At 38.0% G+C, this 22,685-nt stretch overlaps 1 protein-coding gene across 8 annotated transcripts in view; it reads right to left on the bottom strand.

The window, feature by feature from the left end:
• The window catches only part of GAB1 (GRB2 associated binding protein 1), a 94,848-nt gene that overhangs the window by 40,152 nt on the left and 32,011 nt on the right, over nt 1–22,685 (bottom strand). Inside the window, exon 1 of one of the 8 annotated variants that reach the window (XM_085057511.1) lies at nt 8,598–8,723. The exons of the other annotated variants lie outside the window; for them this stretch is intronic. The gene's annotated coding sequence lies outside the window, so the exon portion shown is untranslated. Of the gene's footprint in view, nt 1–8,597; nt 8,724–22,685 lie in introns of those variants that run through there. 8 annotated transcript variants of the gene reach the window in all.

Raw genomic sequence — 22,685 nt, 5'->3', positions numbered from 1 at the left:
AGCATGAATAGGGTAAAGAAAAAAGTCAGGTAGGGACCAGGAGACGGGAAAAACAAAGCACACAAAAAGGGATCCTGAAGGAAGCTCTCATAAGCAAGGAAAAGACAAAATAAAATACATCTATAAGTGTTCAATGGTGTTTTGTTTCCAAAATTCTTTTTTTCAGGCCAATGCATTTAAACTGAATTTTTCACTGATACTTAATGATAGCCACCTGTATTTAAAGAACAGACAATGCTCACATTGTACACTTGCCTCAATGCCAGGGGAACTCTGCACTCAGAACCGCATCATATTTCTACAGTAGTACTTCTTACAGAAAAAGAGCAATGTTATTATTTTTTGAAACCCTTACAGAGATGGGGATGGAGAGAATGAACAAATGTTACAATTTTACCAAGTAATCCCCGTCCTTGGGGAAGGTACACAAGAAATGAACTTGATAGTCTGACACTGTGCTTATTATGCCAGCCCTCCTGATGCTGCAGAAAGAAGTTGGTCTGAGAGAAAAGCAAAAGCAAAATGTCTCATTCTCTAGCTAATCCTCAGCTGCCTTTCATCTCATGGGCCTCCATCACCTGCCATAATTCTCGTCAAAGACCTTAACTCATACCACACAACCAAGCTCAGCATACAGCCATCCTGCTGCTCCCAACAGCATCTCTATTGCCCCACTTGGCTGCACATTTAGTTCCTCAGCTCTACCAGCAATACTATGCTGGGAGCTTCTTTATATGCCCCAATACCAGGATAATGGGCACAGCAGAAAAACCAGACATATTGCCATTGCCCACAAGGAGAGCTGGACTGCTTTCACACTGATAAATCTGGAAGTGGAACCCAGACACAGTGGGGAGCCATCATGATGTTCTTACATTTATTCTTACACTTCCCAACAAAGTTGGAGACCAAGGTAAATCAGCACAGTAGCCAAGCCACTGTGCATTACACCATAGACTCACATCGTGCCCCAAGGCACCCCACTTTAAACTTCTTTAGGATATTCAAATGAGGTTGACAGCAAGTCCTTTAGAAGACAAAAAAACCCCAACCAAACCAAACAAAACCAACAACCCCCCCCAACAACAACAAATCACATAACCAAAAAAATACACCAAAACCTAAACTAACCAACCAACCAACCAAAAAAAAAAACAACAGCAGAAGAAATGCATAAATAAGACAGGTGAGTGCATTTTGCTTTTGGTCAGCCCTGGCTGTGTGCTAACCAAGGAAACGAATGGAATCAGGATGGTCCCAAGAAGGGGTCAAGATGTGTGACTTCCTTTAAACACTGGACAGTAGCTTTGAAAACTAGAGTGTCTTACTATGTTTTAGGGAAAGATTCAGAGACATTTTTGTGAGGCACAAGAGTGCTTCCATTTAATTTTCTGTAGCTGCTACCTTTAAACAAACTTATTGGAAGTAGGACATAAAGGACAAAGAGCAAGAACTGCACTGCCATCTCCCAGCTCTGAATGAGTGCTGTCGGCTTTGCCCCAGTGACTCACAAAACCCTCATTGTGAAGTGGGCATGCCTTTTTGGGGTATCAAGCTTAGAAAGCTATTATGAAAAGACAATACAGAAAACAGGAGAAAGGGAAAAATGCCACACAGCTTAATTAAGGCTTGTGATCCATTCTCTAACTACCAAAGGTCTAAAAGTTTTTTTAAGATAATGTCTACATTTTACAAAACAATTGTATTTATTGTAGTTCTGAATAAGAGCATCTGTCTTTAAATGCTGAACTGTGTGAATCAAGTCAAAGTCTCAAGCATCTATTTTCATGGTAGCAATATGTTTAACTGGGTGAACAGTTAAAACAGAGAAGACGTAAAATATGAAGCCCCTTCAATTTAGATTTCAAATGTGAATATATTCTAGTAGCACAGCTAGATAAGCACCATTTCACAATGACCCAAAAACATCAGCAGAGTTTGTTTTATTTCCTGTTTCCAAATCAAGTGACAACTTAGATGCTGGGATAACAGGAAACTTCAGTAGCTGAGGCTCTCTCTCAAGGCAAGGTTTAACACAGAGAACTGCTACAAACTGCTTCAGAAACAAGCTTTATCTTTAACCTCAGCCTCCAGTCACCCAGATGAAATTTTCAAAGCAGAAATCAGGAGGAAAGAGATTAGAGATAGGAGAGGGACAAGAGGAACTGAGAAGAATGATGCATTTTGTCTCACAATTCGTGCAACAACAAAATACCATGCAAAAAACCCCCCATCCATTCTGTATCAACCAGGCATGCCTCTTCTAAAAGTTTACTTCTAGTATTGTGTAAGGGAGTGAAAGGTTCTTAGCAATCCTGACACTTTCTGTTGAGCATTAATGAGTAAATAGGACTCTCTAAAACTGGGAAAAACCAAACAGCTAAAAAGAATTTCCTTTCAGCCCTTAAGGCTACAAAACAGCAACTATAAAGTATTTAAAACATTGAATTTAGCCTGCTAGCACCCGGTACTATTTTTGAAGAATTTTCACATAGTGCACATGCGAACATTTATTTTAGTCCTATAGTGAGTCACACTCTCTGAAACTGGCACAGATTATATTCAAAAACAAAAGCAATTCCATAAACTACACACTAATAAGGCAGACACACAAAGGTTCTCTGGATTACAGTACAAAGCACAATTTAGCAGCAGAATAAAGCTTAATGCTAGACAAGCGAACTGACATCAGCACCCTTGCTAATCATGGTACAAAAGCGCCTCTATACTTTGTTAAAATGCAAAATGAGCTCACATAAATCATCCTTTGTTATTTGAAAATATCTGGGATTCTTACAGCTTGATATATTTTTAACATTTCAGTATTTGTCGCTGCCACGAAAGCTGTGCACTGCCCCACTGAAGTACAAAATAGGGTGTTATTTGTGTTATATGTGCAAGGAAGAGCTTCTTCAGCAACAGCTTTCCAAAGAGAAATCTCTAAAAGAGAGTGCACACGTGCAAATATGTATTTATGCAAGTTTTAATCCATTTGGGCATTTTTTTTGAAAATTTTGTGGTTTCTCTTACACAAGAGCATGCAACAAACAATTTCTCATAATCCTTCAGAAAGGTGCAATTGATATACATCACAGGAAAATTAAAGGTACCAATTATTTATCTATCACATAACTGAGGTTATCAGCCATACATTAGCAAGCACTGGTTTTCTGTGCTAAAAGTCAACTGCTTAAAGTTTGAGAATTTGAAAAAATATTCAGTATACTATTTAAACATTTTGTACAGTTATTTAATTCCGGGAAATCATTTGAGCAAATATTGCTTTTTTTAAATGAAAGATTTACTCAAGTGTATAAAATGTGTAATTAATATAAAATGGTTTAAAAATATGTTTTATAATTAGAGTAGCACTTAGTCACTAAACACTGTTTGCAGAGGAAATACCTAATTCAGAAGAAAAACAGCTCTGTTTTTAAGTGTAGTAAGGCAAACATCATAGCAATCAAGTTCACCAAAAGCCTGTGTAGGCTTTGTAAATTATTACAAAACACAGTTTAACAAGGTTTGCTGCTTTTGTCTCAGACTAAGAAAGGCCTTGTGTGCCTCTCAGCTTGTTTTCTCCTCTGGGCTGCACAGCATATCAGCTGGCCTAACACAGCACACCACCATGCCTGCCAAACATTGTCCTGCTTCTGTCATGAGACCATCGTATCATGAGACCATCATAACTATAGAAATGAGCTTGTTTGCTTGCTTTTGAGGGAGGCTGAAATGTGACAAGCTGCTCACCCACAGAGCATCAAACAATCAAAGGAACAGTGGAATTCTGTATTTTTCACGCAGCATTTTGAATAGGTTACAAAGTAAAACCAAGACATTCCTACAATTAGGTTTTTTTTACACTAAGGTGTATGCTGATTCAAATGTGAATGAATAAGCTAGGAAATTGGCAGAAAGCATCATGCAGCATTGTTAGGGTTTAGTTGTTTTTCGTTTTTTTGGGTGTTTTTTAACTACTGTAGCTGAAGTTGTATGCAGCACACAGATTTTACAATATATTCTTCTTACAAGATGTGTATCTGTTGAAGAAGTTGCAGCTATACCTCCCTTAGTCTTTATATTGACGGATTATTTTTCCCCGCCCCTCTCCTCCTATACACTCAAGATGTGGTTCATTCAGCTGCTGGCTCTAGTTTAAAGACATAGGAAATAGGGAATATATGTGTAAATGGAAAGAGGAAGGATGAAAGGGGAGGAAAGAGCAGATAATTTATATTTTTTAGAAGAATTTAACCTTCCATTTAGATCCCCTCAAGCTGTTGCTCAAGAGGCCAAAATGATTACATGGTGTTTAAATAAAAGCTTAGAGATGTTAAATCAAAGACAGCTTTTTCTGGTCCATTTTTTACAGATTTTGCTCTCACCTGGCTAAGTAACTGCTTACTGGTAAACTGGTCAATCGTCCTTCTATAGTTTCCTAACTATTAGTCCTTCTATAGTTTCCTAACTATTATTGCCCATCATTCCAAGGTTGCTTAGAGATGATCTTCCTCTTCTAGCACAATTGCCACCATTTTTCTTCTGGGTGGCATCCAGTAAAAAAAACAAAATCTTTCAAAACTGCTGAGCACTGGCTCAGTAAGGGTAAGACGGTATCACTTACACCCCACTCCAGTAACAATGCTAATAAATCTTTCCCCATATATGACCAGTAAACCCAAGAACAAAATTACAAATCTCAGGTCTTCCTTCTCATCTCTCAAGTGTGCAGACATTTTTGCTTAGGTTTGCATCTCTGTACTCACAGAGCACTTTGAAAAAGGCACTATTTGGCATCCTTGGCATCCTCCTTTCTCAGACACATCAACTAAGACCTGGCAGAAAGAAGTGACTTACCCAGGGGCACAAGGAAGGATCCAAAAAATACCTGGTGTTTCACAAACGCACAATGAAACATTTCATTGCTTCGAAAGAACTTATGAAGTACACAGAAGACAGAAAGCAGAACATGAACCAGAGAGAATTAGGAACAACAAAAGATACAGTCTGAGATGACTTCATAATGCTCTCGGGACACTTAAAACCTGAAATTACTATTGAGCATTTTTCAGTTGTCTGCTGGGATCAAGTTTAGTTTTCTTTATGCTTTTTGCTCCCATCCGCTCTCTCTATTCCTTTCATCTATTCCTCTCTCTCTACTTATTTTTCAGTGCAAAGGCTAAACAAAAGTGAAATTGGTGCATGTCTTTGACAAACAACAAGAAGAAGGATCCCAAACAGAAGCTGAGTATTTCTGCTCCTTTTTGTCTCCACATTTCCAGTGTCCAGGTATTCCAGTCATTGCAAACACACCTCTGGCACAGCTTCACTGACTTGTGCATTAGACCCGTGCTCAGCATTCCAGTAGAAGCTCAAACGAAACAAAAGTAAAAGTGTTCCTTCACGCTGTGCTTCTTTTTAAATCCTGTTTGTGGTCAGCACAGAGCAGTGACAACCATCACTGAGAAGCTTCATCCCACAAGGCACGTACTTGGGAGGACTGCTGGGAAGTAGCAAAGAGGTCACATTAGGTACCGATACCTCAAGTACAGGACTTTACCTTTTCCACTTGCTGCTCTTCCAGCTTGCAGGACTAACTCCAACATGGTGAAATTGCAAAATTTCAAAGGTTTTCCCTAAGGAATTAACATTTGTAGATTTCCATATGGATTTCTATATAGATTTCTCTATTTAAGGGTTCTTTAAGGAAAGAATTTTCTGCAAATATTTTAAAACCTTTTTGGTTGGTTGGTTGGTTTCGCGGTTTTCTTTCCTTTTTTAATTGGTTTCTTTTTTTAAGGCCATATCATGAGCACCAGGAACTGAAGAATATGTAATTACTAGTTATTTCTGAAACCCCTGTCAGGACACGAACTGGCAATTGCCATACTCTTATGCTCTTCCCTAAAAATTATGGCCTTTATTTTTTGAAATGTAAGACAGAGCAACTAAACTGAGCACAAAAAACCCCAAAGCATGTTTCATGTCTTAATTCTGTACAGCAGAAACTGCAATCCTATGATTTGACAACAGTCCAAACATTCTACTTTTAATAGTGTTAAATACTAAGAAGTGTAAACAGATTGCTGGAAAGCAAACAAATGTGATATAAGGAAAATACTGAATATGTTATGACTTTATTTAAATACTTAAGATTTGTTTTCCAGGAAGCACCATCTTTTCTCACTGAGCAAAATAAGGAAAAAATAGTCTCAGCGGAAGTTTTCACTCTCCTGGCCATCATCCTGATCATCTGTTCCGAATACATACAAGGCCAAAATTTCCTGTTTTCAAACTACTGTCACCATTTTCTAGTCTTGCGCTGTCGATTCTAACTTTAGCTTGTTAAATAAACAAAACACTGAAAATACAGCAGAACAATACTTCCAGACACATTTACTGTGAGCTCTGTTTCACAAATGATGTTTCAGCACATGAATTAGTCTCCCAGAGTTAACTAAAGCGCAAAAAAAGGTGCAAAATAAAATGCAGACAATGTAGCAGAAACTGCGGTTTTATTTAGTGAATTCTAAACTAACTGTGTATCTTCATTGCTCTCTGCATTTTACATCAGAATTCTTCATTTTTTCTTGCCTTTTGCATCTTTTTTTTCTACATCTTGATCCCTATTCCCAATGTGCAATTGTGCTGCCAGGTCTGTATCATCTAATTCACATTAAACTGATCCTTATTACAACTTGTTTCAATAAACACTTTTCTGCAACGTATCAGAAAATTTCTAATGGCAAGCACAAAATTACTCCTGCACACAAGGGAATTATCATCATCTCTTCACCAAAGGAGAACCTGTTCATAGCTATATAGAGCAACACAGCAGGAGCCCTGCAACAGCACCATGACCTGAATTGGAGCCCTCATTTCACTGTCTCCAAGCCAGCACCAGTGACCAGATCATCTCTCTATATTCCTACATCCTCCAAAAAAATTAAAATGCCTAAGTTCCACTGTTTCTGATCTCTTGCAAACCTACCTTTTCACTTCTGGTCATTCTCCTTTACCACCCATCCTGCGTGACCAAGACATAACTCCCAGGAACTTGCCGGAAACACGTTCCCCACCACTGATATGAGCTTTGCGATCTCCCCTATGTTTTTAATAATCCCTACAAATTAAATTTAGAACATGTTGACACTCCATCCTTATTCATTCCTCATGACAGCAAGGATGTACAGTTGCTGACATCTTTGCAAATCATGAATGTGCAGACCAAAGCAGAAGCCTCTTTTGTCAGCCACTGCTCCAGAAATGAAAGGACTGATACATACTCAAGCCATTTTCCTCAGGCACAGTAAAGGGAAAGCTAAAGGAAACCCATTGTTTTGCCAAAACTCTACAGGGAGAATCAGCACGGTAGTTTGTATATACTGTGAGGCATTGCAAGAAATCCTTATTAATATATAAGGAATATATAAGAAATTCCTTATTCCTTTATTATATCATCTTCATATAATAAAGGGAAGAATTAGGAATGGCAATCTACATTTTAACACTAAAAGTATCAATTTTTCCATTACAAATCACCAGTTCTGAAGTGTGCATTTGCAGCGACGGCAGGGAGAGTTGCTAAGAAAATAAAAGCTAAGATAGAAAATCAGCATTGTGTCTGATAAATACGTTCTCACTTTGCCAGACTGAAAATATTTACCAGTTAGGCTCCAACACAGATTTTTCTGAGCAGATCTGAAGAACTCCAGAGAAAAATTAATTTCAAAATAAACAAGCACCAAGTCCAAATTCTTTGCAAGACATTATAATATATAAATTCCTTTTGCTATGCTCCTTAACCCTGAGTTTCTATTGTAGCGAAAATACTGTTTTTCCAACAATGCAAACAATACTTTTAGATTCAAATAACTCACTGGCAGTAATAAAATGGTTAAGAAATTCAGAAACCAGTAACATCACATACCAACAGCAAATTCAACTGCAAACCAGGATACTTGAAAATTATGATGCTTCAATATAATTACTCAGATTAGTTCACAAAACACTCCTCTAGCTCTCATCAGCTCATATAAAAAAGTTTTCTACTGCTTCCTGGACTGTAACAGTAACCCTCGTGCCCTATATTATTAGGATGAACATCTTTGTAGAACATAATAACCACCACCAATTCACACTCATGTGAGCAGTCAAGGAATTACAGACAGCTCTTCAAAAACAGCACAAATACTAAGACAAACCACATCTTTTAGCTGTCTGTATTAATGTAAAATTAATTAAACGCCTACACATGCCTGCGATGTACTGAAGTGATACATCACAGACTTACAGAGCTTCAATTTGAACTTAATGGTATAAAACCTTTCTTTTTTTCCTTTTTCTTTTTTTTTTTTTGAGCTAGTAATATGAGTGAACAAATAGGTAGAGAGGTTTAGACTCTTGCTTTAGAAACAGAATTTACCAAGTCAACTTGTAAATCAAAATGAAAGCTCTTCTCGAACAAAAATCATTTTTCGAGCACAAAGATAACATTCTTTAAGGAAGACTCTGTTTACTCACTTCATTTTCCACATACCTAAATTACAAAGAAGAAAAGTAAACAACATCAAGAACAGAGTTTTTTCTTGGTTTACCTCTTCAAGTCTTCAGAAAATTTAAGCAATGTCCTGGCCATTTCTGTAGTTGTGTACACCCCAAAATAAGCAAAGCTTTCTTTTTCCTGCCGGCTTCCCACCTCACTCTACACCACCCTATCCTCATAACCTTTGACCAACAGGAAGCAGACACAATGGACTGAAAATAACAGCAATTGTAAGGTTTCAAATGATTTAATACATGAGGGGTGGGCTTAAGATTTGAGGAACTTCCCTTGCTTTGGTTTTTGACCAGTTGCTTAAAACATGTTATCTTCATAGACTTAAAATGCCTGTTCAAAATCCTAGGCTGAAAGGAGTTAAAAACTGTGAAACACACTATTAAGGGCACAGAGATACAAATTCTTCCATATGTTGAGGTTGGTTTTGTGTTTAAGTCAAAGTCATTAGGCTGCTATGTACAACAAACTTAGTTTTCCAGCAGTGTAAGCAAAAGCTCTAGAAGTTTCTTACAGCACTATGTCTTTCTTTAAAAATACTTTTATTTATCTGAGATTTTATATCAGTAATAGGTGTATGTCCCATAGAATAAGATTATGTTCTTGTAAGAAATGCAAATGTCCATTTAAACTTTTCAGCTTTTAGCTTTAAAAAACTATAGTGATGGGAAGTCACAGATCAGTTTGCTAATAAAAAAAAGGACTTTTTCTAACTCTAAGCAGCTGAGATGCACTTTGTGGTGTAGAAGTAAAGATCTTTATCTCCTCCTCACATAAAAGCCCAATCAATGATCCCATATATATCTTCATTTACAGTAAGAAATTCATGTGCTTTTTAATTGTACCAACATCTTCTCAAGAACAGTGGAGGGTTACAGATTCCAAAGTCTAAATAGGCAATTACAGCAGTTCTTTTTATTAGTTTTAATGTTTTTTTGCCTTGCAACCCTGCTGATTATTATTTCGCAAAGCCACAATCACAGCCCAGGTTCCTCCTCCGCGATTACACCAAAACACACACAGGTCACAATGAGAAGAGCAGAAGCACCAGTTCGGAGAGGGACTCACCTCTTGTACAAGAGCTGTATGGTGTTTTCTGGAAAAAGGAAGGGGCAGGGGGTGGGATAAAGAGTCAGTGTAATTTTTACATAGACTGCCTGTCCTGAGCACAAGATGACCAAACCAAAGGTTCTCCCAAGCTCACAGAGGTTGGTAATGTCCTCTGCCTTGCAAGCACCCATTAAAATTTCAAGATATGAGTATTACATGGAATAGTTACAAGCACACAGAAATACAAGGTCATAATAACTTTCCAACATTATTAATGTTCAAACGTAATTCTGAGTATGTTTGCTACCCCACACACATACTTTATCAAGCATTCACTGCACTTCTATTGCACATTAGGCACTGTTCCATTTCAGAGGCATTTTAATAATGGAATTACAACAGAAACATTATTTTCTTGGCAGGAGAAGCTCAAGGCACTTCATTCTGCAGGATAAGACTGGATCTATCTTGTCAATGCAGCATTTCATTAAGGTCTGCTAGAGCTCAAAATAACTCCAGAGAAGCCCCTCACACCCCTCAGTATCCAATGACAACTTCCAAATACAAAACATTCAAACAGCACATGAGAAAGCTTCTGGGCACATCAGTGGAAGCCGCCACTGACATGCTCTAAGAGTAGCTTGAAGCACAAATAATTCAACTAAGAAAGTAAATATGAGGTCCTCGGCCAGCCTGCAGTTTAAGAGTCCCTTGAAACCACTCTGTCTGCTAATAGGATCCTCCTCTTCCCTTCGCCCATTTTAAGACACAACCTGATGCCATCACACCAAGGAATAACAGAGAAAGGATATCCTGCCTAGATTTTCCATTATACAGATCAAATCGTCAATCCAGAGAGGTCTTTGCTTACACATGGGATAAAAAGAAGATGCTTCCAACTGATAAACCCTGAGAGGAAGCAAGGTTGGCTCCATGACTATTTTTAAGTAGTTAGCATTCACACAATGGCCTAAAATTAATGGTCAACCCCCAGGGTCTATGAAACCTTCATTAAAAATAAAATGAAAATGAAAAAATAATGAGTTAGCATGTTTGAGAGGGGAAAAGCAAAAACTAAAGAACTAGAAGGTGACAGACATAATTATGCTTCTTCACAGACTCACCTTTGAATTCAGTTTGGTTGCTAAGTTTAAGTAAGTGAAAATATAGGAAACTTTATGTAATTTTCTTTGAAAATGAAGCATTTCCTTCAATAATTGCTGGGAGAAATCTTTCTTCAACAGCTCTTGTCATTTTGACTAATACGCTTTTGCTCTAAGTATCATATGACAAAAAGTAAGTAAACAGAAAAATAAAAATATCTTTATGCAGCTGTATTATGAAAGGAGGAACTTGTTTCTTAGCCCTCATTTCCAAGGCCAGCTACCACAGCTGTGCTGCAGCTCCAGCTGAACAGCTCCCCACATCTCACCACCTACCAGACAAAGGGCATTTAGTTTACCAAATGGCCAGTGTTCCACATTTAGCTCAGTTAAAAGCATCCCACATCTAAGGCTTCATCTGAGCACGATAAGAAAAGTTATGCTTTGTGCATTTGGACAGATGACGAATACAAACATCTTTGGTATAATCTAAGGATAAATTATTTAAGTGGCATAAAAATGCATTCTCATGCCAGGCATTTCTCTGGATAAAGAACAAGATGAGGCAAAAGGCCCTGTAAGATCATCCTGGTAATCTAGGAAATGCCCACAAACTCAAGACATTTTAAATATCACCATTCATCTCCACCTTTTACTGCCAAGGATTTTTTTGTTTTAAGCATTTATCCTTGTGGAGGTTTTTGTTCTTGCTCTTTTTAATAACAGCATCCTTCTCATGAGTAACTGAGAGATTCATGGAAAACAAAAATTTCGGATCTCACCACAAACTATTCCCCTCCTCCTCTGTGCAATCAATAAAAAGTTAACACTTAGCCTGCCGTTTGCTCAGTACAGTGAGATTGTTCATTTCTTCATTTGTATCAGATCACATCACGGAATAGAGAAAAACATTAAAAATACATTAAAGAAAAAAAAATCTATCATTAAACTACCAACACTGCTCTGAGAACTTAAACCCAAACACATTTTTATTATCTCTTTTGTAGTTTTGAGCAGAATAAAGTGTTACAGTCCCTCTACCTTATCTGGTTTACAAAGTACTTCACATTTTTACAATCTGCTCTTTGACATGAAAAGCAAGCACTGCATTATCCAACTTTTTTTCTCCACTGTTTTGGCGAGAGTTTCATAACAAGTTTCATTCACTATAAAAATGCTTAATTTTTAACTTACAGGCAGGAAAGAAACTCTAAAACTGGACTCTTCGTTACTTTATTTGTTGTCTTTCTCATACACCTAAACGGCATCTACTTTGTTTACTGGCTGGAAGCTCTTACCATTGCCAGCACTTGAGGAACAATGTGACTGTGGAAAGGGAAAAACATGTTTTTCTACATTTTGTTTGTCATCTAACAGAATTATAAGGTACACATGCAGAAGTTTCAAAATACTTTTAATAGCAGATAACCTCAAATGGACAAAACAACCAATTCAGCAGGTATTTTAACTCAACTCCTGACTTAACTCTTTTCTTTCTGGAGCCATTATGAGTAATAATGACTGCCAGAAATACTATAGCACTGGTTATTTTTCAATATCTCTATTATGACATTGAAAAAGTGTATTCTATTTCTAACAATATTTTAGTCCTTAAAAATGGAAAGAGCTTTGAGATAACAGCAAGAGGCATGAAATCAGAAACAAGATTTAATTTTGTACAGTATCTTGTACAAAATTTTCCACCTCTTAAACCCATGTATCCCAACATTATTTATATGAATCCAGTAAGACACCCAACTGATTCGATGATTTAAATTTGAACATGTTGTTTTGCCTCTGCCAGAAAGCATCTTCCTCCCAGAAAGCTGCAGAGCTGAAGCTGCTTATTCACAACTTGAATCACAAGAGAAGAACTAAGACCAGTAATAACAATGTCAAACAAAAATTCTAGAAAACACGGATGCAGAGTGACTGTATCTTCACTATCACTGACTGCACAGGCAAGACACTACTAATGTCACTGTATTTGTACTGCTGCTGTCAGCTCCAGCTCCATGCCAGGCAGGTGCCACTTCACTGGAGCTTCTACATGGTTTGAGAGCATTTGTCATGCTTGACAGGCAGAGAGACCAAAGGCTGAGTGACATGGAAACAAGGGCATTCTCACTTTGGGCAGCAGGCTGACATGCCAGAGTGGCCAGAATGTCCACTCTTACACTCCAACATAAAATTTTTTCAGAGAAAATAAGACATATCCCAGCAGATTAGGCAAGTCAACCCAGATTTTACTAAAGAAAATTACACCACCAGCCAGTGAAGATCACAAGATTTTGAGGCTGGGATGATGGGATGATATGGCCAGAGTGTTTAGGTTCAAAAACAAACTTTAAAGCATGAGGGCCTGTGGCATGTTAATATTATAAATACTGATAGAATTGCTCACATCAGCTACTGATGGACACAATCCAAACTGTTTCAATCCAGAGAAAAATTATTTTGGTGATCAAAGCCACTGAATCAAAGTAACAATAAGAAGCAATTATATTCGTGTCTTGGCACCATAACCAAAATATGCTGATCAATCAATTTGTTAGTCGCTTCATGATTAATAAATTAGTATAACCAGTATTTATTGTATGCTTTCTACCTCTTACAACTCTGCTCAAATACTATAATAAAAGCAGAGTTTAATGGTTCACAGTTAAATGGTTTGCTGTAATATGAATTCCTCCCCACAGTGGCAGGGATAAATGATTTTCTGCAATACCTTGTGCCTGAGCTAGACATACAAATTTAACACCTTCTGCTGTGGCTAGCACAGGTTTTTCCCATGAGAAATTTTCTTGTGTTTTATAAATAAAGATAAAGTTTGGATGTTGTTGGAACAGTGTCCCAGAATTTGGGCAGTGCAGGCCTGGCCAATCAGGCCTGGGGGAAGGCTTCTGACTGACCAATCTGGGTGACTTTTGAGAACTCTATATATGTGATGAAATCAAAACAATAAAGGTCATTCCTTCTTGCCACTGAGAACTGGTGCTTTCATTACTCTGCTAGCTGCTCAACAGCGACATTCTGCCTGACAGCATGGGGTGCAGCTTGGGGGAGAAGCTATAGCTGAACTTCTCTTAGCATTTAAAAGAGGCATCACATCACACTGACAGAATCAACAAAATTCCAACAGAACCTAAGAAAAGTTTCAGTGATTTTATCACACACCACAGAAATGAGCTGGCAAGGTAGAAAGGCATATACAAATGACTGCTTTCTCTTTGATTCACAATATTTAGATTATTATTTCCAGCCCAGGTTAAACAAATTGGTGTTACAATACTATTGTTAGACTGCATGTGTAAACACACTTACGCACTTTTGGAGGCTGGCCAGCCAGCTCAGCGAACACATTACAAAAGAAACAGCAGAGAGGTAGAGCATGAGCTGCTGCTCAGGCTCACCCATGAGGCTGTTATGGGAGGTAGGAAGTAAGAAAACAGCATAAAACAGTGGAGCAAAATATGTTGTGAACACACTATTTGAAGGAATGTGGAAAGTCTCTAAAAAAAAGAAAAAAAATGGTGGCTCGAGTTGGTTTGTGCTCAGCAAAACAACACCTGAACATTTCAAAAAGGCAGACAATCAAGTTGTTTCTATCACCTGCCTTAACCCAAGGCAAAGGAAACAAACACTGGATACCGATTTTTTACAGTGAAAGGAAAATTAGTGGGCAAAGCACAAATTACCATCAGCAAAATTTTAGCCAGTAGAAAAAAAAACTATTTGTTTTCTCTAAGAACAAAGAATAAGGACAAAAGCCACTTTCTGGATAAGCCAGGTATCTCACTGCACTCTTTAAAGAAGAGAGCTCAGCCTACCCCACTCTTCTGCAACAGGTCAGGCACTTGACTCCAGTTCTCCACTATACCCAACATTTATCTAAAAAATGGCATTAAATTTTTTTGCCCCCTCATTTCAGTCAGGAGAGGTGTTTGAAGACAGGTCATTTACAGGTGTTTTCCAGGGCACTCAGTTAACAGACACAGAGATGAAACAAGTATATCTGAACCAAGAGAGATTATGGATTTTTCAGCCATTACAATCAGCCTATATAAGCAGAAAAAAAGTTGTAACTTTTAAACAAGAAAGGCAGACTAACAGATACAATCACAGATTAATCTCCCTAGCTCACATTCTGTCTTGGTGAACCTGAAGTCACTAATCTGTTCCAACAGGGGTGAGATATCACCCCCCAAGTTCATTTTCTGAGTACACCCAACAAGCGGAAAGAAGAAAGCTGCAAGAAGTAAAGCCAGCAACTCATTCCCTTTGGAAAGGGCCTTGTGAGGTATTTAATTTGTGATTTGATCTCCTTCGTTCATGGGAGATGCTCTGGAAAGAGTAAACTGGGTTGTGTTGATACCAACAAAGGAGGTTTCTATTCTCATATCAAAACACTTGCCTTGTTTCATGGAAATACTGCATAATTTTATATTCTATTCAGAGGAACAGGTCCTTCACTGGCAAAATACAGCTGCATAACAAGGCTTGGCTTTGCCCTTAAAGTAAAAGATAACTGCAAAATAGTGCCAGTAACAGCATAACCCCAAACATGTCCCCAGGCGTTAGTCCCCAAGCATCAGGACTTGACCAAGGTCTCCAAAAAGGAGATCTTGAGATAATTCCTATTTGAGAGCAAGCTAAAGTTGAAATGGAAAATATTTTCATAACTATACATAACAGACACTGTAAGAGCTAATTCACTTCAGTCTACAATATAAAAAGATAACTACAGAAAAATAACAGTCCATGAATAGTTCAAAAGTCTTTTTAAAATGCAAAAAATTGTCAATTGATTTATTTTCTTAAGTATTTGGTATTTGAGGAAACTTTACTTGATTTTGCATGTAAATTATTGGCCTGCTTCTTATTTGCTTATCACTTACAGACAGTATAATCTGGGATTTCAAAACCAATCACAAGATGATATCTCCTATCATCAAACTATGCCACTTTTACAAAGTCAGTAAAATTAAACCTGAAAACTTGATGTGTATTTGTTCTGCAGATCAAAATCCACACAATACTGGTGTCCATAAACTGTTGGTAACTTGTACAAGTTTGTGATTTTATTTTTTGTCAATTACGCAGGAAAGAACATTCTCCTCACAGTGTGTTTATTCCCCCACTTCTTCACAAACTGTAACAGGCTGTTGTTGTGGGGTTTTGGTTTTGTGTTGCCTTTTTTTTTTTCCTGACACCAGATCCAAAATAGCTCTTAGACAAAGGTCACTTCCTTGCAGTACTGCTAAATAAATAAACAAACCACATTTGACAACAGAATTCAGAAGATAACACATTACTGGGGTTCCCTAGCCAAAAATTAGAATATTTGTGCTTTTGTCTCACTGGATGTGCTTATTAATGTCATAGAGTACTTTCTCTAAGCAAAAGAAATTGACAAAGTGCTCAAGACACACAGTGGAAGTTACAAGTCTTTCTTCTGTTTGTACTCAATATCCCAAAACATTAACTTGGCTATTCACTTAATACAGAAAAATTTGACTATACAGCAACAGTAGTCACTACCAGTCTCAGAATAGCAGTCCTGACCTTCCAAAATTCTGGTCTAGTAACCCTTGCATTATAAATATTGTAACACTGGAGATCCAGAATTAGAAATTTTGTAGCTTGCTAGCAAAAGCAAAGCTCAAGTATAGGACTAGCCAAGTACAATACTTTCCTATTGAAATTCAGTGTTTTCAATGAGCTCCTTAAAATAAGTAGCATGTGAAGAAATCAGGTAGGGTTTCTGTACACCACCAGCTCTGGTATGAGCATGTGCTGCCTGCCACACTGCTTGTAAACAGGACAGGCAAGAGGAGAAGGAGTGACACACTACACCTCATCACAAAGGCAAAGCCAACCTGCAGGAAAAATACATACTTTATAAAAACAGAATGGTGATACAGACACCGAGATATTCCATAGGAAGTTCCACAAAGCATATCCTTTCACCATTAATAGTACAGAATTTCACAAAGAACAGCAAAGCATGATTAAACTAAACTAGCACAAGGCTGACACTGATTTTGAGACAAAATGACATCATCATACAGAACCTTACTTTTAAACACAAAAGACAGCACATCCTTCATCAGCCTCCAGCTGCTGCAACTATAATCCAGGAGAAAAACCCATCAAGATCTCCATTTCAGCATCACTCCAAGGAGAGCACTACACTTATTTAGCATCAGTTCCCAACAACAATACCACTGAAAGCTCTGCAGTCTGGTAGACTCAATGAAGGTTTTAGTCACCTAATGAGATTACCTCATCCATGTGTGGTTTCACAATGCAGTCTCAATGGTAGCCCATTATGGCAGTCCCCTGACACGTAGTATCAATCATGCTAATCGGCTTACTCTGCTATCACTCCTATAGAGAGGCACTGCCATGCACAGAAACCAAAACCGGGCACAGTTTCTACCCCACAGGTTAAAAGGAATTGTGAACAGCAAACAGCTGTTCACAAACTAGCTCCAAGCCTAAAATTAATGTCACTTCTATCCAGCAGGTTATGAGCCACGTTCCATTGTTAAATTGCACATACATTCTATGATAAATCATAGCAAGTACAGCTTTCTTACATAGAAGTTTATACATAACAATTTGTATGTTGACAGTTAATAAACATCACATTGGAAAAACCTTAAAGCTTCACAGAACGTCAGTAGCTGCCTTTTCTGAAACACAAGCTTCTTCCCCAGGTACCACCAAGTGTAGCTCACAAAGCACAGCCCCCTGCCTGTTTTATTGTTACCAATATAAAAATGCCTGAGCAATTAATGCCTTTATTCACCAAAGCCAGAAACATCCAACTTCAAAGTAACATAAGGCATGTACAAATAAAACCTGCTCTATCTGGCAGATGATATTAAAGCTAAGCGTGGCCTATATTTTGTGCTTTAGTTGCAAGGGGAAAAAGCAACCCTGAGTTTTGATGTCTTCCAAGGTAAGAAAGGATACAGCTGTTGTATACAAATAGTCAAAATAACCAGGGACGCTACATAGCTCAAAACACAAACAGAACAAGCCCCTCTCATAGCAGTTTTTTGACAAGAAAGATTAAGCAGCTTGCCCAAAGAAGTCAAAGGCAAAAATCTAAGACATCCCTGTTAATTAGCACTACCTTATCACACTGGCTTTTACCTCTTACACTTTTCCCAAAGAATTTGGAAATAGTGCTGCATGAATTTCAATGCATCTTCATTCAGCAAAAGAAATGAGCACATAGTTAACACTACAATTTTTTTTTAATAGCTACATGTATCTAGACTTGACTGGTAACTATAGAACAGGTCTCCCTAACATCTTCGCTAGTGTATCCTTTTGCCATTGGGTGCTTTCAATAACATGATGGAAAGGGAAGGGAAATTAAATAAAGCAGACCAGATGAGTACCATAAAACTATAATCTTGTCACATTTAGTTTGAAAATATATAGAACCACTTCAAACTTGACACAACCTGTAAAATGCAAGAATCTCAAATTAAAGGAAAAAAAAAGACAGAGAAACAAACAGCAGCTTTACACATTTATAAACCTGTTGCTGATAATCAGCTCATTTTGCTGGGCCAAGCAGCCCAAACTCTTCTGAAAGCACCTCAGTCCACTGCCATGATATTCACTTAAAACGGAAATTCAAACTGGGAAAACCAGCATGGCAATGTCAGGGCAATAAGGCTTTGGACATTGTTATCCCATATTAAATGCCTTGTAAGCCACTGACTCAGCTGGCCCAACAGAAGCCAATATCTGACTTGGGACTCTTGCTTTGCTGAGCAATCTTTTTTTTTAGACATTAAGATGCCAAAAAGTAACTTTGTGGAATTGTCATTTGAGACAAAACACTTATCTTTGAAAGTATCTACATTTTCTGCCCTTCTTTTCCACAAGCATACTCATTTCAAGCAGTTCTATTTTTTTAAAAAGGATATAATCTTTGCACATCCCAAAGTGAAGACAAACAACCCTAGTTCAAATAACAAAGTAAAGACTTACAAATAATTTACCCTTGCTACCAAAATACCTACTAACCCTTCATATAGAATATAAAATTATTAATAGTTTAAAAAATGCACAAAATCAAAATTCTAGATATGAATCAACAATGCTTCTTCCACTATTCCAACAAAATACCTGAGCTGATAAAAAGGAGACAAGACAGAGGAGAGGAGGGAATTTCACTGTGACTGGGTTACAAAAAGAAGTGTGCGGGAAGAAATATAAATATCTAATAATATTTTACTTCATTTCAAAGTATCAAATATTGGTATTAAAAGTAGCATTACTATTCTGCCACTAGCATAATACTGAAATATACCTAGAAAGGGCAACTCTTAGTTAGTCTCTGTAAGCATAGAACACTCACAATGAAAAAGTGTCTGTCTTAATACTGTTGAGCTGTTAATAGACTTAAATATTTACTTCTGTACCATCCAGGAACTTTCTATTGTTTTCAAATTTGAACAATATTCCAGAAGTTTCTGCCTTCTGAGTCCAAGATTTTCTTTCCCACCCCGCACAAAAAGCTCCTGTTGTAAAACACTGGAATGCCTTTGAGGGTCTCTCAGCCTTGCTACTGAAACAAGAGGGGTAGAGGATAAAGAAGGACATCTTCCTTAAACAAACCAGTAATTATCTCATTTCCCCTCCTTTTCTCACACACAGTCAGCTTAAGACAGATATCCAGGACCAAAAGTCATTAGCACAACCAGTTAAAACATTATTTAACTAAGACAATACTATAATGGAAGATGTTAGGCAACCCAAAACTTTGAAATTCATTGGATGGTCAATCCATAATAAGATTCCTGATGCTATTATGCTAACTTTCATAGGGATCCAAAATGAGAATTAAATGAAAAGTCAAGAAATGTATGAGTTGCACTCTCAGTGTGGGAAAAAAAACCAAAAAAACAAGAGATCAACTTTATATGAAGTTTGTTTTACCATGCATCTCAAGTTTGCTTAATGCCTCTGTGTGATGTTCTATAAAATGGTCATTAAGATTAAAGTTAACCCTGATCTCAGGTAGGAGAGTTACATAAAGCCCTGGGAAGTTGCATTAGGATGAGAGAACTAATTTCAAATAGCAGAGCACAGACTTTATTGGCTTTCTGTCACTCATTTATCAGTGAGACCATTTTTCTCCCACAATCATTTTTGCTAATCACAGCAGAAAGGCACACAAGTAAGCACACTGTACTGCTGACTAGACTCAGTCTGAGCATCACAGAGATACCCAGGTACTTGCTCATTATGGTGAAAGACTGGTGAATCACCAAGAGTGCTCAGGGGATAAAAAAGGAAAAAAAGTTGCCTTGTGAAAAAAAAAATTACAAACATATCAAGTTGCTCTTCAAGTTGCTGGTGGATCTGGAATGGGGAGGAGGGATAGGAGAGAGCAGTAGGTAAGAATTCATGCATGCAGGTGACCTATCATTCAGAATAGACTAGGACTAAGTTAAGAAATTGCCTTCCTTTTCATAGAAACCAAGTGATGCAGTTCCTGGATTTGCTTATTCTTGTTGATCTCCAAGGTCCTAAAATACTTCTAGTGCCAGATAGGCATTTTAAAATTGCACAAAAATGCAAGCAACCAGTGAATGGAAAAGAGTGGAAGACAGGAAGAAACTGATTTGCAATGCAAGACAAGTCGCAAATAGGGATTTGTGAACTGCAATTATAAAAATAATTAAAAAAATTTTTTCCAATTACTGCTACATATCAGGAAATCATTATTTCAAGCTTTGTATGCAAGGCCATAATAATACTTGATGCCTGAGAAGTCATTTTGGGTCATAAAAACATGCTACTTCTGGCACATTTCTTGTTGGTCAGAACCTACAGATTCTTTCACACTTCTAACCAGGGCATTGCAACAGGTGCAAATGTTGATGGAAGTCTTTAAGAAATATCTTCCCACCTGACAATTATTTCTTTCTGACTCCATTATGATGAACCAGCGTGAAGCTCCACTGGAACATACACCCACAGAAAACTTTAAAGATGAGAAAATGCTTCTGGAGGTGGACATTTGACCACATTACATATGGGATTGGGGTTGTTTGGGTGTTTTTGTAATTTTGCATTTTTAAAAGGCTCTGTCCTGGGAAAATGCAGGTGCTCCTCAGGCCAGCACGCTTTCAAACCTCACCTACAGGATTTGCAATGGATGCAGTTCAGAACCACAAACCTCAACATATTCACTCCACGGCACCGCCAAGACCATGTCTGTAGAAAGGCGTATCTCAGCCTGCCCTTGCATCTCCTGCCTAGCACCGAGCACCCTCCCTGAGCAGCACCAGACAAGATGCACACACACATTTATACACAGGCTGATAAACTCATTGTATCCTAACAGCTCAGAGCAAGGAAACCTGGTCACTCCTACTGATCTTAAGCTCCCGCCAGCCCTCTCAGACAAAGGAGCAGGGAACAACCATTACCGGGGATGGACCAGCTGAAGAGTAAGAAGCTCCAAGGCTAATAGTCAAAATAAAAAGCTGGCCTAGACAAGTCTTCAGAGGCAGCAAAGCTCTAGAAGAGAGAGCTCTAGACCCAAGATATTGCAAACAAATAACCTGTGATATCTTCTAATCTCTGTAGCGCAGATTGAGGACTGAAAACAAAGGATAACATCTTTTTTTTGGAATCTGCCTCCTGCCTCTAATTTCTGTTGTACATTACTACGTACAGAGATATGGTACGCATATACCAGAAACATGATTTTACAATTATAAATTACCAACATTTAGTAAGACAGTGATTTCAACCATTGTTCCAAGGCTACCAAGTAGTCATTCATTAAGATATGAATTGAAACTACATGAGATTTTATGGTATAAATTTATAGTCAAAAAGAAAAAACCAGAACAGTCTCATTAATTTTACTTATTAAAAGCACACTTGAAATATTTCACAAAGTACAGTGAGATTTATGGAAGAGGGGAAAGCACTGAAGAGCGTGCATGAAACCAGAGACAAGACATACGTACAGGGTAAGCTGTTCCAGGTGCAAAATAACATAGAAGACACAAACCTGCAAGAAGAGGGAAAACTGATTAATCAGCCTCAAGACCTGATGAGTTAAAGTAGCATTACCTTGCAGTAATACACCGAGTGCATTTGTGCAGAGCCCTGGCCACACAGGGGCAGCTCTGTGTCCTGTCCTGCTCTGGAGGGATTTGTGGGGCAGCACACACCTTCTCACCAACTGAACCTCTTCCTAGGGCCACAGTTTTCCGAGGCCGTCTGCAGGAAGGATGGCTGTACTGACTGCATGTGGCTGCATCTTTGATACTTCGGCTTCAAGATTCCAACTTAAAAGGGAAAGCTGGTTGCCTTTATTTATACTTGATCAGAGGTGCCTCTTAAGATCATAATGAAAACAAGTCTTGCTCATCCTCCAAGAATCTCCCCACAGCTGTGCATCAGTGCACACATACTTGCAGACATGTATCTTGAGAGGACAGGGAGGACAACAACTGATCTCCTGCAAGCGTAACATCCTGTTGTTTTTCCAAGGTGATCTTGAGAATGATCACAATTCCAGATGTTTACAGGGGGAAAGAGAAACTGCAATAACTCTACACAGGATGAGACAGTTGACTGCCTAATCACATTATTCTAAACGTAAATTCAAAGTTTCACTACTTTTTCTATAGAGGCTCTCTGTTCCAAACCCTGGAACTGCAAGCTGTAGGATATTACCAAGCATATATATGAGTTACCAGCCACTTCAACTCTGTATGAGACAATGAACTTATAAAAAGTATTTTTAGACTTCCTGCAATCAACCGTCCTCCCCACATTGCTCACAATGACATACAGTTGTCTGAGGGATGCAGTTGTGCTAACATAGAGTTTAATTTTAAAGTTTCATTTCTGTGTTTTCCATAAAGTAAGTACTGGAAAATTTGCTTATCCAACAAGTTGAGTCACAAGTGATTAAGGGT

The sequence above is a fragment of the Lichenostomus cassidix genome, chromosome 4 (assembly GCF_008360975.1).
Source record: "Lichenostomus cassidix isolate B80296 chromosome 4, HeHo_3.0, whole genome shotgun sequence".
In the NCBI taxonomy this organism is placed as follows: Eukaryota; Metazoa; Chordata; class Aves; order Passeriformes; family Meliphagidae; genus Lichenostomus; species Lichenostomus cassidix.
Note: the sequence above shows the minus strand (reverse complement) of the source record. Positions and strands in the feature narration are given on the sequence as shown.